The sequence below is a fragment of the Prionailurus viverrinus genome, chromosome F2 (genome assembly GCF_022837055.1).
Source record: "Prionailurus viverrinus isolate Anna chromosome F2, UM_Priviv_1.0, whole genome shotgun sequence".
Lineage (NCBI taxonomy): Eukaryota > Metazoa > Chordata > Mammalia > Carnivora > Felidae > Prionailurus > Prionailurus viverrinus.
In genome coordinates, this window is record NC_062578.1 from 81,100,037 (window position 1) to 81,114,767 (window position 14,731).

A 14,731-nucleotide genomic window follows, 5' to 3' on the forward strand; every position below is an offset into this window, starting at 1 on the left:
GAACTGAACTAAATCACAGCACTTGTTCAGGAGTGAGGCACAAGGGGCCAGGTGGCAGAAGGCTGCACCTTTCCTGGGCATAAAAAGTCTGCTGAAGACTCTGAAACGGTCTCCCCTCAGGGCCCCAAGAAGGGCCCTACTTCTTGTCTAGGGCCCTTCCCGTGGAGGCTCCACGGGAAAAGGAATGGAAAGAACCTTTGAGAAGGAAAGGAAGGAGCTGGAGCACCGCAGGGCTGGGCCATGTGGCTGCCCTGCCCTGACCCGGGGCCTGGGAGCCGGGGGAGTCATGGCACCGAGGGGGGCGATCGGGTACCGAAAGCCAGGTTAACTGCCCACAAAGTGAGGCACAGGAAGTACTCTTCTAGCTCGCAAACTGTTTTCTCTAGGGACGCTGTTTTACATAAATGCTGGGGCATTAACCAAAATGACTAAAACCATTAGCACGCTATGTTCCCTTCTGAAGTACCTAACGTAACATGCCCAGGCGAAACCCTGAAGCACTGAAGCAGCTTAAGACCCCAGAGAGAGCACGGGAAACCGCACATGCCTAAGAGCCTGCCGCGGAGCCGAAGAACGTGGACAGGCTGTGACCTCCGACTCCAGAGTCTTCTATTCAGAGGAGCGGCAACACCTCTCAGACGGGCTTCCCCGAGCAGAGAAACTCTGGAGCCCAGGGACCGTCAGCGCGCTCGGGGACAACAGTTTGGTTATGATCTGCAGATGCACTTAGTGAAACTACAATTGTTCCAATCAACGACTTCCTCTATTGTCCTGTTTCTAATTTAAGAGTAACCGATGCCAGAACACGTGACTTCCTACCATTCGCGAGGTGGAAAGCCGCTGTTGACTGAACGCCATCAAAAGTTAGCTGCAGCGTGATTTCTGACAGGCACCAGGAGCTTGGGCTCAACTTCGAGATTCCACGCACATTCGAAAGCCGTGCGACTACAAAACCCGCGGAGCCACAGCTCCTGGATAACGGCCGCGGGAATCGGGGCCCGCTCGCAACGCCCCTCAAACACGTCCCGCCCCTTCCACGCCGCCCCCGCACGCGCACGGGCACGCATGCGCGCCGGCAGCACTCCGGGCCCTGGAGGTGGGCAGCGAATGCGTTCCGGCGGCCCGTCTGCGGCCACTGCTGTCTGTTTCGTACACCCACCGGTTACAAACAGGCATCCCTACCCTCAGAAAATCCACTGAACTGCTAACATTTTTCTAAAACGTCATCAACTGTTAACCTCCAATGACCCTGTAAAACATTTCCTACTACGGTCCTCTCCGTTGCCATCAGCCTGCCTCCCTCTCTCACCAGATGACCATGGCAAAGAATACCAACCTACAGACAACATAAGAGCCAGGGAAACCAAGCAGACAGCAGATGATAAGGTCTACTTCGGGGTGCCTGGGTGGCTCGGTCGTTAAAAGCGTCAGACTCTTAATTTTGGTTCAGGTCATGATCACACAGTCATGGGATCGAGCCCTGCGTGGAGCCTGCTTCAGATTCTCTCCCCTCTCTCTTCCCCCTCCCCTGCTCGAGTGTGTGTGCTGGCTCTCGCCCTCTCGCGCCCTCTCGCGCGCGCTCGCTCGCTCGCGCTCTCTCTCTCTCTCTCTCTCGATGATCAGATTTTAGACCAAGAGTATAAAAAGACATAAAATTTAATCAAGCAAGTCTAAAGTATCCTTGATAAGAAAGAAGCATTCTGGCAAATCTGTTTATACGGTTATTTCCTGAAAAGCATTTAAGAAATCCCATTGATTTCCAACATAAAATCAATGTTGTAACCAGACAAGCCACAGATTGAGAGAAAATATTTGTAAAAGACACATCTCCAAAATACACAACAAACTCAACAATAAGAAAACGAACAATTTGATTTAAGAAAGGGCAAAACACCCAGAGACAGCTCACTAAAGACGCATGGATGGCAAGTAACCACACGTTAAGAAGCTTCACATCATGCAGCGTCAGAAAACTGTAAAATACGAGATCCCAGCACATGCCTCTGGGCGTGGCCAGAGCATGCGCACGGACAGCACCTGTCGGGGACGCCGAGCAACAGGGGCGCGCGCTCAGGAACAGAGACGCGCACTCACGGCTCCTGGGGACGCAGAACGGCACAGTCACCTTGGGAAACAGTTCGGGGGTTCCTCACAAACCGAACGAGCTCTTCCCAGGTGATCCAGCGATCACGCTCGCTGGCATTTACCCAAAGGAGCAGAAAACTTCTGTCCATGCAAGAACCTGCACGTGGATGTTTACAGTTTTATCCACAATTGCCAAAACCAGGAAGCAGTCACGGTGTCCTGCAGCAGGTGAGTTAAATAATCTGTGGTCCAGCCAGACAAGGGGATGTTGTTATTCAGCACTAAAAAGAAATGAGCTATCAAGCCACGAAAAGATACGAAAGAACCTTAAATACACATTGCTAAGTGAAAGAAACCAGTCCCCAAAGACTATATGACACCGTGGAAGAGGCAAAACCGTGGAGACAGTAAAAACATTGGTGGTTGCCCGGGGCTAGAGTGGGGTGGCGTGGGGGGGGGGGGGGTGGGTGGAGACGGCAATTTCAGGGCAGTGAAACCACTCTCCACGACACCACAATGGTAGAGACACGTCGCCCGGCTGCCCAAACCCAGAGCGCACAGCAGCAGGAGTGAACCCCACGGCAAGCTCCGGACTTGGCCTGATGACCAAGGGTCAGTACCGGTTTGTCAGCTGTAACACAGGAACCACTGTGGTCGGGGACGCTGGAGACGGAGGCGGCTGAATGTGTAGGATGACGACACATGGGAACTCGGTACTGTATGCTCAGTTTTGCTATGAACCTAAAACTATTGTAAAAAACAGTTCACTAATAAGAAAAAATGTGTGTCCTTACAGAAAAACACACACACACACACACAACCAAAAACATCTGACAAAAAAGGAACCAAGAGGTGGTCACACTGAATGTTCCATCCTTGGGAATACTTTCTCACACCTGAAATTACCTGCCTTTGGGTATTATAAGTGTCACCTGCAGAAACCCAGGCTTGTCTCCTCCCATCACTCAGTGCCTCTATTGTCTACGAAATGTGGGCTCAAGAAATACAAAAAGTTAACATGAATTTCAGTTAGGCGTGTAACTCTGTGGTGTCCTCAAATGTGCGTGGCTGCTCCGAGTGCGTGACCCCCCCCCCCCCCCCACCAAACTCCTCTGAGAGGGGATTAGGCCATGAGGACGGAACCCTCACATATGGGATCGGTGCCCTTATGAAAGCCACCCCACAGCTTTCTGGCTCCTTCCACCCTGTGAGGACGCAGCAAGAGAGGGGCTGTGACCCAGGAAGTAAGCCCCTGAGACAGAAAGCTGGTGAATGTGGCGACACCCTGGCTGGACTTCCAGCCTGCAGAACGGAGAGAAGCGTCTGCTGTTTCGGAGCCCCCCAGGGTGTGGTTTTGCTATGGGAGCCCGTGTGGACGGAGACAGTGTGAATCGGTCTGGATCAGGACAGCTGAGGGAGTTCACTCACAAACGCAGACCCAGGCCTCCACCCAGTCCATGGACCCAGATCCCTGGCGGACCCACGCACCTGCACTGCACCCACACCACAGCCAGGCGGGACACGCTCACAGCGGGCACGATGACCGCACAGCCCAGCACACGGCGAGGTTACCAGCTGCACCCCTTCCAGTCAAGCGTCCTGCTTTGGACAGCACGTCAAATGATCGAAGGCCTCACTAGGACTTAAATCTTTTCATAACCCAGGCTTTGAGTGTTCTGTGTCACAAGGCACAGTCGAGGACACTCCGGAAACCAAACACGACACATGTCAGACCTGACATCCGTTTTTACTTGGCTCCTTTGGATCAGCTTGCTGTGAACAGGGTGTCATTGGTAAAGGGAGAGCCGTGTGTGTGTGTGTGTGTGTGTGTGTGTGTGTGTGTGCGCGCGCACGCACGTGCACACGCACTATTCTGAGCATTAACAGACTGAAGCAAAGGAAATGTGGAAAGGGACCCCCCCTGGGAGCAAGGGGATGAAAATATTGCTACACTTTTAACAAGTCAGTCTAATTAAATGATTTCTCAGTGGATTCCCCTGCAGCCGCCAGCAGGACAGGACCAACCCCTGGGGCCCCAGTGCTCCTCCTGGGTGCCTCTCTCTCTCTCTCTCGCTGACCAATGTCTGGCCCTCCCCTGCTGGACAGTGCTGGCGGTCTCCTCCCCTGCCCTCTTACACAACCTGCCACCTGGCACACACACCCACCCCCTTCCCATAGGTGGGTAGGGCGCTGCTCAGTATCACACCCCCACCCCCACCAGAAGCTCCGGGAGGTGGGGACAGGTCTGCAGGACAGGAGGGAAGGGCTCCTGCCCACGCCCCTCCCCTGTCCACCTGAGTAACTCAGAGCCCTGCTTCAGAGACCCTGGCAGCACAGCCTCCCTAGGAGCAAGTCAGGCCCCACCGGCCTGGGGGCAGCCGGCACCAGCTGCCCGCCTTTCCCCCTGCCCTGGCACCCAGGTAAAGGGAGGGGCACTTCCCACCGGAGGCAGGCAGCCTGAGCAGACAGCCGGCGCCCATCACTACCGGCTGGTCCAGCACCTAGCCAGCGGAGGCGCTCAGACGGCTGGAAAGGAACGGATTCATATGAGCACTGAAGGTAGAGGGCCAGACCAACCCTTAATTGCTCCATTAAAAAGGGAAAACTGATCTTTAGAAACCTCTCCCTTTTAGAGAAAAGAGCAACATAAGCACAGAGCTCAAGGAAAATCCCTTTCTCTTTTGAACAGGAAGCAGACCGGTGTGCCAACGCTAACGAATAGCTGAGATGATGTTTTTTAACGCCTTAAAACTGGCATGTTGCAATTCAAGTAAACTTTCAAACTGCACACACTACTTAGGGCGTTTTTTTTCCTTCTAAGGCACCACACCTCCCAATAACTTCTCAGGAACGACTATGCTTTTAACGGTATAGTTTAGGGTCTCCCGGGATGTGACCTGGGCTCCTGGGGCATAAAACACTGCACGGCCACATTTCACCAGACCACCAGACCCGGCCACCCGCTGGGGCTCTCGGTGCCGAGTCTGACGTCAGTGCAGTCTAGTGGACTTGTCCCAGCCCAGCTGGAGGCCTCTGCGGGGCCTGCATTCCTAGTGGGACACCAGGAAGGGCACCGCTGGCTCCCACTGCCCCAACCCGGGCTCCACAGCAGCTAAGAGCAGCCTCCTGCGCTGGTCTCTCCAGCCCACCGTGAGACCTGTTACCCCAGGCGCAGGCGGGGATCAAGACGATGGGACACAGCAAGAGGACAGGTGAAGTCATCCCAGGCGCTGCGCTAAACCAGAGGCAGGAGCCCCAGCTGCAGTGCTCCCCAGAGGGGCCGCCCTCCCCCAGCACGCTGGCGTAACCATGCACACACTGGCAGGGAAATGCAGCGGCAGCAGAGTCCTTCCGGAAAGACAGTGACCTTCAGTTGCGGTGCAAGATGCTGATGGGAAGGCTGCTATGCCACGGATTAACACTATGGACTCACGGGGCCCCAGAGTTTCTTTGCTTAGCACACCCACACCCACTTTTCCATCTGCAAAGGAAAATGTCAGAACTGCCAAGAGGGCTGCTGGACCCTACCAGGAATTCCTAGGGCCACGGGGCCAGGGCACGGGCACAGGTTCCTCACGGTCACAGACCTGCCCAGACATCCAAGAACTGTGTGTGTCTCTTAGGTAACACCCAGTGGGACACGGGGGAGGAGGGGGGGGGGGGTGTGAGTCAAATGGGAGTGAACAGCAAGCACCGCGACACCTCCCTCCTGACCCCATTCCAGAAGGAGCCAGGGGGGCGGGGGGGGGGGGGGCCCTGGGGAGAGCCTTGCGTGTGTGAACCCAGCTACGTGGACACAGCGTGGAAGGCACCACGTTCCAACGGGACCCCGCGCCCCGCCGTCCTCTTCCCTCGAGGCAGCTGCCCAGCCTGCGCCATCCACAAGCACAGGGCCAGGTTTAAACATGCAGGAGCAGGGGCGCCTGGGGGGGCTCAGCCGGTTACGCGTCTGACTTCGGCTCGGGTCCTGATCTCCCGGTTCATGGGTTTGAGCCCCGCGTCCGGCTCTGTGCTGACAGCTCAGAGCCTAGAGCCTGCTTCCGATTGATTCTGTGTCTCCCTCGCTCTCTGCTCTTCTCTCTCTCTCTCTCTCTCTCTCTCTCTCAAAAGCAAATAAACATTTAAAAAAAATTTTTTTAATGCAGGATCAGGCACTAAAGCTACATCAGATGACTCAAATGACAGTCTACGTGACAGCAGATATTTCTAATGTTGAATCAAATCAAAGTACTTATTTTCTTCCTAAATTTTAGGGGGCAAGGCGTTAGGATCGGCATCAAGCATCTCTCTAAACAGGATTCCTCTGCATCTTGCACTAACACTGTTCCCTAATGTGGAGGAGAACATGGCCAGCATCCAGCACCCAGGAAGCAGGCACAAGAACATTTAGGAGGAAATTACGCGGAAAGAAGGACCAACTGCCCCCAGAGGGAACATCCCTGCAACATTTGCTTTATGCTAAAATACAGACTTTCTCCTGTGACTTTTTACCTTTGATCTTTAGACAGTGTTCCCAGATTTGCAGAATCAACTCAGTGCAACGGATTTTGCTTTTTAATTAAAAAGCAGTGAGTGGTTCCACCACCCCCTCCTTCTAAAATGTTCTAGCTTAAGCCACTGGAGTCAGATGAAGCTTTGGCTGCCATGGAAACAAGAGCGTGCCTGTCCGCCACGCAGCTCCGGGGACCCCCTCCCGGGACCCCTGCAAGCGCAGGGAACCCGAGCTTCAGGACCGCCCGCGATGCCAAGTGGGCAACCGCTGCAAACGCTTGTAGGATCAACCAGTATTTCTCTGAACTTGCAACCTCGTCACCAGGGGCAGAGCCAGGTACACAGGAACTGTGCCAGGAGATGGGAGACAGGCAGGCTGCGGGCTGCCTGGGGACACTCGTAACCACCAAATGGGATTAAAAAATAACAATAAAAATTCCTCACATCACATACATATAATCAGGAACTGACCTCAAAGACAAGGGCGTAATTAAGGAACACCACTGAAGACTGCCAAGACACAACGGGCCTTTTTGATGGTATTTATATGTAAAATCCAACCAAAGCGGTTTCCAGGTTCTGAATTTATCCTAAGGCAAAAAGGAGGAAGTGCCACAAAAGTTTCAAACTGGAAACTACGGTCTCTCGCCGCTATGAATTCCTTCAGTTACTTCAATTTGGCCCGTGGATCAGGTGAATACAAAAGGCCCGTTTTTAAAGGGAAGTATGAAATATACTCACAACAGTAAAATCAAAGCTAGTTTTCTTAAAAAAGGTACCGTTTTGGCTAATGAGAACTTCGGGATGGCTTTGTGTATGGCCCAGAGTTCAAGTTACTCTTCCTTTCTAACAGGTAAAACAGCATTAACAAAACCACCGTCCTCCACTACCCTCCGTGCACCTGAAGCCAGAGCCGTGGTCAGGGAGGCACAGACGCGATGGGTCACGTCCGCGCCATCTACAAGATGGCACACATCGCTGGGCCGCTCCGAGTGTCCACGCCCTTTCTAACCCCCTCCATCTCACAAAGCCCTTATGGCACCTACAGGTGGTGCTACGTCAAGGACACGGTGGTCCCAGGAGAGTCCCCCGGGGGCGCCCCGTGCGCAGGCCCCAGTCCGGAGACCCGGGAAGGCAGGGCGAGGAGGAGAGGGGCAGGACAGCCGCTTCCCCTGCCCCTCCCGTCTCTGCTCAAGGAAGTGGCCGCTCCAGCGACAAACTCCCACGGAAGGGGGAAGTGGGGACGGGGCCTGCTCCCAGTTTCCTTAACAGCGCAGGTCACACGCTGCCTCTAACAGAGAGGACTGACCCCTTCACCTGGTGGCCCGCGATTCTCCGTGACTAAGAAACCCAGTTTGGTACCTGACTGACTAACCCTTCTGCCATCTGGCGAAGTCAGCCATTCGGAAGCAGGGCTTCCCCCGGATGCCGGCGGGCTCAAGTGTCCAACAGGGACTTCGTCACGGCAGCCCGGCACCGCTGAAAGGGCGTCTGGAAACCCGAAGCCGCGGCCACTAGGTATCCAGGGCTTTAAAACGTGAGACCCTTCGACTCCAATTCCCTCTCTGGACCTCGTCAGGAGGAAACAAAGGCACGGGGATTACACCACTAGGAAACCGGAAGGGTCCGTACATAAAGGGTGGTTCGTGCAGACACGAAATCATGCGGCGTGATTCCCTGTTGATACAGAAGTACACCTAATATTAAGTGCAAACAGCTTATAAATCAAGTACGTATTATGATCATAAAAAACTAAGGTTTTTTTTTGAGGAGTGGATACAGAGAAGAGTGTTATTTCTGGGTGATTTGTAGTTGTATTCTTTCTGCATCAGGAGGACCTAAGTTTGTTTCTAATTTACAAAGGAACAATAAATTTCCTCTGAAAACAGATTATCCGCTTGTCCTCTGCAAACACAGAGGAAGATCTCGCTGTGTGGCAGGACACTCAGGAGCGTTTCCCGATCACAAAGCCGAGTCTCGGGCAGCCCAAACGGTGCCAACAGAGGCAGGTCTGGAAAGCCACCGACTGATGCACAGAGCTACCAGAGGGTCCGCAGAACTGGTACAGACTCAGAGCTGACCGCCGAGACCATCTCAGAAGCTTCTCCCAGTCCGCCACGGGCATCACCGACTGTGCTCTCGCCCCCCCCCCCCCCCCCCCACCGGGCAAGCACCAGGCCCCTCCCACATGTGCTGGTGTGGGCAGACTAGTCGTTTCGACGGTACCCCGGGCTCACTCTTCGCTAGCCATCCACCCGCCCCCTCCCGTTCCCAAACACAATCGCACAGCTCTCCTGTCCACGGCACCTCCTTCCACCCCTCCCTGTAACGCACACTCACTCCGCTGGACTTAGCTCTCTCCCCGCGGGGCTAAGGCAGGCATCCACCCTAACGAAGCCACCCACCCTGTTCGCAGATTCTCCCACAGTGCACTGCACTTAAGAGGACTCCCGGCTCAGCCTCAGCGACCAGACCCCTGTGCCCGTCAAGGAGAAGGGAGTCAAGCGCTCTTTCCTCTTTTCTGCAGGGTAAGAGACAAGACAAAGCAGCCCTGTACAGGGTCTGAAAGAGGCCCACGTGGGATTAAGAAATTCTAATCTTGTCCAGGTGATGTACAGCAGCTTTCCCTGCCTGAAACCCTAGATGGCCCTGGGCTCCCCGGACCGAAGGCCCCATTGGAGTCTTTCAGCTGAAAACACCGACAGGCACCTTTCCCACTCATTAATCTGTGGGTGCTGACGTTCCCCGGGCCTCTCGGCCCTGCCCTCCGGGATTGGATTTCCCTCTGTGAGCCAGCAGAAGGCTGCCTCCAGCCAGTGCGGAGAACACAGCCAAAAACACAACACTGGGAACGAGCCTGGGCCTCTCTGAGCTAGACGGAAGCCCAGATTCCCCAGACGCCTGCAATCCAGGTGAGCGCCAGTGGAGAAAAGCAGGCCTAGCGCGAGCTCTAGAAGCCCGTATGCCACCTTCCCCTACACCAGACGGGGCGAATCCGCGCACGGCAAGCCACAGGTGGCCCGCAGCCGTCCCTCGCGCCATTCTAGAAAACAGGCGAGCTCCGTCTAATGCTGGCACAAGTCAGGTAATGGCTGGGATGAAGCACCAGGATGCCACGGGTGAGACCACAAAGGCACAGAACCACCACCGCCTTCCCCCCACTAAAGCTGGCCAGAGGTTCGTGAAACTAGGAAACTAGGGGCACCTGGCTGGCTCAGACAGCAGAGCGCGTGACTCTTGATCTCGGGGTCGTGACTTCGAGCCTCACATTGGGTGTAAAGATCACCTTAATAAAAACATATCTACCACGGGAATCTTAAAACAGTTAATGAAACTGAAGCACCAGTCTTTAAAAGCAGGAGTGTCCTTACAAGTAAGCCACCCTGAGCACAGTGGGTTCTCAGACCCACGTGTGACGTTTCCTTTACGTGAACTCAGCCGACAGCAGAACCTGAATGTGCCATCACAGACCCGTGTGCTAATAAGCAGGTTAGACTTGACACGTGCTGGAGACAAATGGCAATTCACGCCCTCAGTGCTGCCCTTCCCACCTGGGGTGTGCTCCCTGCACGTACCCCACGTCCCGCAGGCCGGCCTGAGTGCTTCCATCCCGACAGCCCTCGTACCGGACGGCAACAGGGGCTCAACACAGGACCGCGCAGCACTAACCTTACTGCTTAGTAAGGACCTTACTGCCTAGTAAGGACCTTACTGCCTAGGATGAGTTTGCAGACGGAAGGACAGAGTCCCCCTTTGGGAAGATGAAGCCGCGGACGTGGACGGTGGTGATGGTGAGTTTCTCAGCTGTGAACGTGCGCTTACTGGTGGATTTTGTTAGGTATATTTTACCAAAATAAAAGCAAATGACAAACATGGGGCGCCTGGGTGGCTCAGCCAGTGAAGGGTCTGACACTAGAGTTTGGCTCAGGTCATGATGTCACAATTTGTGGGATCGAGCCCCACATAGGGCTCCGTGCTGACAGAGCTGGGAGCCTGCTTGGGATTCTCTCCCTGTCTCTCAAACTAAACTTTAAAAAAAAAAAAAAAAAAAAAAAAAAAAGCAAGTAACGTATTATGAGGAACTTCTCTAGAAGAAAGTCCTATTAGCAAGGAAGTGGGGTTTCTGCCACCGGGGGAACTCAGGTTCCCCAAACAATCCGACCGACCCCAATCTTTTCAACATGGACTCTGACAGCTACAGGACACGGGGGCACGGACAGGAACGAAGCCCCGTGCAGCCATGTGGGGACAGCGGGAAGTCACGGGACACAGGGCCCCCCAGCACTGCCACAGCCACCAACAACCCAGAGCGCTGGCCACACATCCGCCCCAGCTCAGAGTCAGGAGGGAGGGAGGCAGCGAGAGAGAGAGAGACCCGCGCACACACAGAGACAGAGAGGTGGAGACAGAGAAGGAACAGCAAGTCAGCAGGACAGAGTGAGTCAGCTGACCGAGGAGGAAGTGCTGGGTCCCTGAGGTTCCCCACGGGGCACAAACACAAGCACCAAGATTGCCAGGCCCCGGGCCTTGCTGGGAGCCTGTGTTCAGGCAGGTGCCACCGTGACCTCTTTGCTAGGCACCCGCTGCACATTTCATCACCTAGGGGCCCCAGCCCCAGGGCGAGAGCCTCTGCGTCCAGTTCTGGCCAGCCCCCACCTGTCACGCCTGAATTACTGTGACATTCCACTGCTCCCTGACACGGACACGCCTAGCACCAGCACCGTGGCCAGGGCCCTCCGCCCCCACCCCAGCAGGAGGCATCTCACTCACTCGCTTGAGAATCAAGGAGGGCTGTCAGGTGGAGGAGAACTGTTCCGGACAAGATCCAGGAAGTGGCTCCTTTTACTGAAAAGTAACCCCCTCGGGAAAGGTTTTACTTTATTTCTTGAGGAATACGTTCACTGTCGGTGTTGTTTTCCTTCGGATCGAAACAATACCACCCACCCCGTGTTCTTGCTACGTTAAGTTTGTTTTCACGGTGAGGCCAGTTTTCCCTCTGGAAGGAGGCACCTCTGGTTTTAATGAGACAATTCATTAAGAGGTAGGGCTTCAGGTACAAAAGTCTACGTTCCTGAAAAGCCTGCCAATCATAACATGGGCATCCGAGAAACACTCAGCGGCCCGCTCTCCCCTCCCCCCAGCACATGCCAAATGCTCACCAGCAACAAACAAAAACCACATGGATAAAGGACCTCTTTACAAGAAGAGCCAAAACAATTCCATCTGTTAACAAAAACTAACTGTTGAATTAAAGGTTGCAAGTTCAAACACAATCTGGCTATTGTAAACAGCGCCTCAGTTTATCAATGTAACAATAACTCTCTTTCAAAGATTGATAAAGTTCTCCACAAATACTGGCCCTCCAGCATTTTTAAGATACTTTGCGGGATAAATATTAGCTTGAGACTTGCCTACAGGAGGAGCGAAAGCTGCCAAAGAAGCAGTTCTAAACAGAAGAAAGGGAGCGACTTCAGCCGGAGGGTAGCAAGCGGCCCAGGCCCCCCCCCCCCCCCCAACAGGAGGTGGCCCGGGCCCCCGCCCTGGCCGGAGGCTGGGCTGCCGGGCCCCCTGGCTCCCCACCCGGCCCGGGGCTGCCCGGCACAGGGCAGGCTCTCCCATCTCCCGATCGGGGGCACAGCGCCAGGCACTCAACAAATAAACCACCCGGCGTCCAGAAAGACCTGGAAAATTGAGTTAATTAAAAGGAGAGATTTTAAGATAATCGTTGGGGTGGAAAAGAACAGGGAGCATCATAGGTGAAATCTGATTTAAACTGAATGTCCCGAGAGACAGTTAAACAGCCCGGGCCGGCAAGTGCAGAAGGGGAAAGGAAGCGGCCACGGCAGGAGGTGGCCGGCCCCCAAGGCCAGGCTGGGTGGGCGTGCGCCCTGTCTGTGCTGCCAGTTCCCTGACCGGCTCCAGATGTCACGTACCCTTCACTTCACCTGCGGGGCGCTTTTTATGTTTAACACAGTAGCTTGCAACTCAACAGGAACCGGAAGCAGACTCAGAACAAAGCCAGCCCTGGCGCAGGTGACACACAAGTCCCCCCAGCCAGGGACCGGCTCGGGGAGAGGGCCCGGAGCAGGGCCGGGCCCAGCCAGGCGGCAAGGGGACCTGAGCGCCTGTGGAGCGCAGCCTCCCCCAGCACGGGCCCCGCAAGACGTGGTCCAGGGACCTTGACTCCCACCCCCTTAATCGTCCAAGGCCAGCCCTGATCTCCTCACGCTCCTTCTCAAACAAAGCGGTGTGCTGAACGTCCTCTCAGGCACGAGTTACCTTGGAATGCACTCGAAACAAGCTATGCTTCCTTCCAGGACTGCAGACGGCGGTGCCCAGAAACAGGCCGCACGGCCTGAATCACTATCGCAGGCTCTCATGACTGCAGAGACTCGGACACTCAGCCATCATCTCCTGCTCCGCAAATGGGAACAACACGTCCAGACCGTGTGGAGGACCAGGTACCGCCGAGGAGCACCGCGGAGCCCAAACCCTGCAGCCTCTCGCTAAAGGATGTTGCGGTCACCGCCCCAAACCCTCACGCTACAACAGCAGCTGCTTCTCATTACACGTGGGTAAGCGCTGAAAACTCCCTGGGTGAACCAAGCCCTCTGTTCAACTACATCACACAGTACTCGGGTACGGAGCCCTAAAACAGAAAAACAAAATGAACAGAGAACAATCTAACAAAATTTAAGTTACTGAACATGGTCTGATCTTGCTTCAAAAGGCGAGAAGAATAAAAGAGTAATCCAATACTGACAATACCATTGGTTTCATGACGACTCTAGGTAAAAGTTGTCACTAAAAAGGAAAAATTCTTTTTTGGAAAAACAAAAATTTAGGTTAATAAGTGGTTCAGCATAGCCTGTGATTTCGCCGTAAAGGAAGGTATGCCTGCATTGGTCCTAGACTCCCACAGACCCCTTTGCACGGGACCTTCCCCAGCACTAGATCGCTGACCACTGAGGACTGAGGGTGGCTAAGTCACCAGGGTTGCCCCCTCCGGGCCACCTGGGGAGTGGACAGACAACAATGGGCACAAAGAAACCGCCTCTGGTCTAGGGCAGGGTCTCTCCCGTTAAGGCACCTAAAGACAGGGGAGGGGAGAGGAGGGTGGAGAGAAGAGGTCACCTTAAGGCACAGCCGGTGAGGCTTCCTTCCCTGCCACCCTCTCACCCAGGGTGTCAGAGCAGAGGCCCACGTGACAATGGAGGGCAAGCCTAGACCTGCCCAAGCACAGAGGCTCAGACTGGATTTTCGGCAGGGCAGGACAGTTGGCTCACTCCACCACGGACAGTGCCGTGCGTGTGCTGGGCGCTTTCTGCCGGCAGAACCTGCCCCTGCAGGGGTCCGCCCAGGGAGACACCCTCAAGGGGCCAGTACATCCCAGGGGTGGGTGAGCCTGGGAGCGGACAGGTGCAGTCCAGGAGGTCTGCAGCAGACACAGGGCAGCAGGGCCAGGCGCTCAAGGAGGGGGCCAGCCCGCCAGCGCAAAGGGAGGGGCTGGAGCTTTGATGTGACCTGGGCCGGCAGTGGGGGGGCTTCAAGGAGCAAACGAGAGAGCAGAAGCGAAACTCCTTTGGAAACCGGGCAAGCATCCCAAAATGTAGCAGGCTGCAGGTCAGAGGGCGGCAGGGCTGGTAAGACCCTCCGAGAGGGTCCTGCCCCACTGCTCAAAGTTCTTGAAAACGGGCCACGTGTCCTGAGAGCTGGTGTGAAGGACGAGTCTGGCGCTCGCCCACCATTAGCAGAGGAACCTGCGAGCCCACTGCATGTGAGCTCGCTGGCAGGTGACAGCACTCCCCGTTTACCTGCGGGCCCCTCTCTCCAGGCTGCCCCTGCCCCCACCTGGAGTCCAGCCCCGCAGGAGGCACCCTCCTGAGTTGGTTTCCACCCCTCGGTGCTCCTTGCTGCTCCTGTGTCCCCAGCACGCAGATGGCCAGACATCCTGTGGCCAGCTCGGCCCCTCCTGCTACCTTGCTGTGCTCAAGCACAGCCACCCAGGCCGGTCCCTTGTCCTCGTCCTCGTCGTCCTCATCCTCGTCAGTCTGAGGCCCTGGCTACAGACCACAGCCTCCCTCCACGTCAGGCTCGCTCCCTCTGCAGGGGACAAAGCCTCTGAAGCCTGGGACAACTGTGCTGGGCTCCCCTG

General features: G+C 55.3%; 1 protein-coding gene across 6 annotated transcripts in view; it reads right to left on the reverse strand.

The window, feature by feature from the left end:
- Positions 1-14,731, reverse strand: part of SLC45A4 (solute carrier family 45 member 4) — an 80,440-nt gene that overhangs the window by 44,318 nt on the left and 21,391 nt on the right. The window contains exon 1 of one of the 6 annotated variants that reach the window (XM_047842055.1): positions 12,856-13,445. The exons of 3 other annotated variants lie outside the window; for them this stretch is intronic. The gene's annotated coding sequence lies outside the window, so the exon portion shown is untranslated. Of the gene's footprint in view, positions 1-819; positions 1,012-3,573; positions 3,839-12,855; positions 13,446-14,731 lie in introns of those variants that run through there. 2 more of the 6 variants (XM_047842059.1, XM_047842053.1) reach the window with 2 other exon arrangements.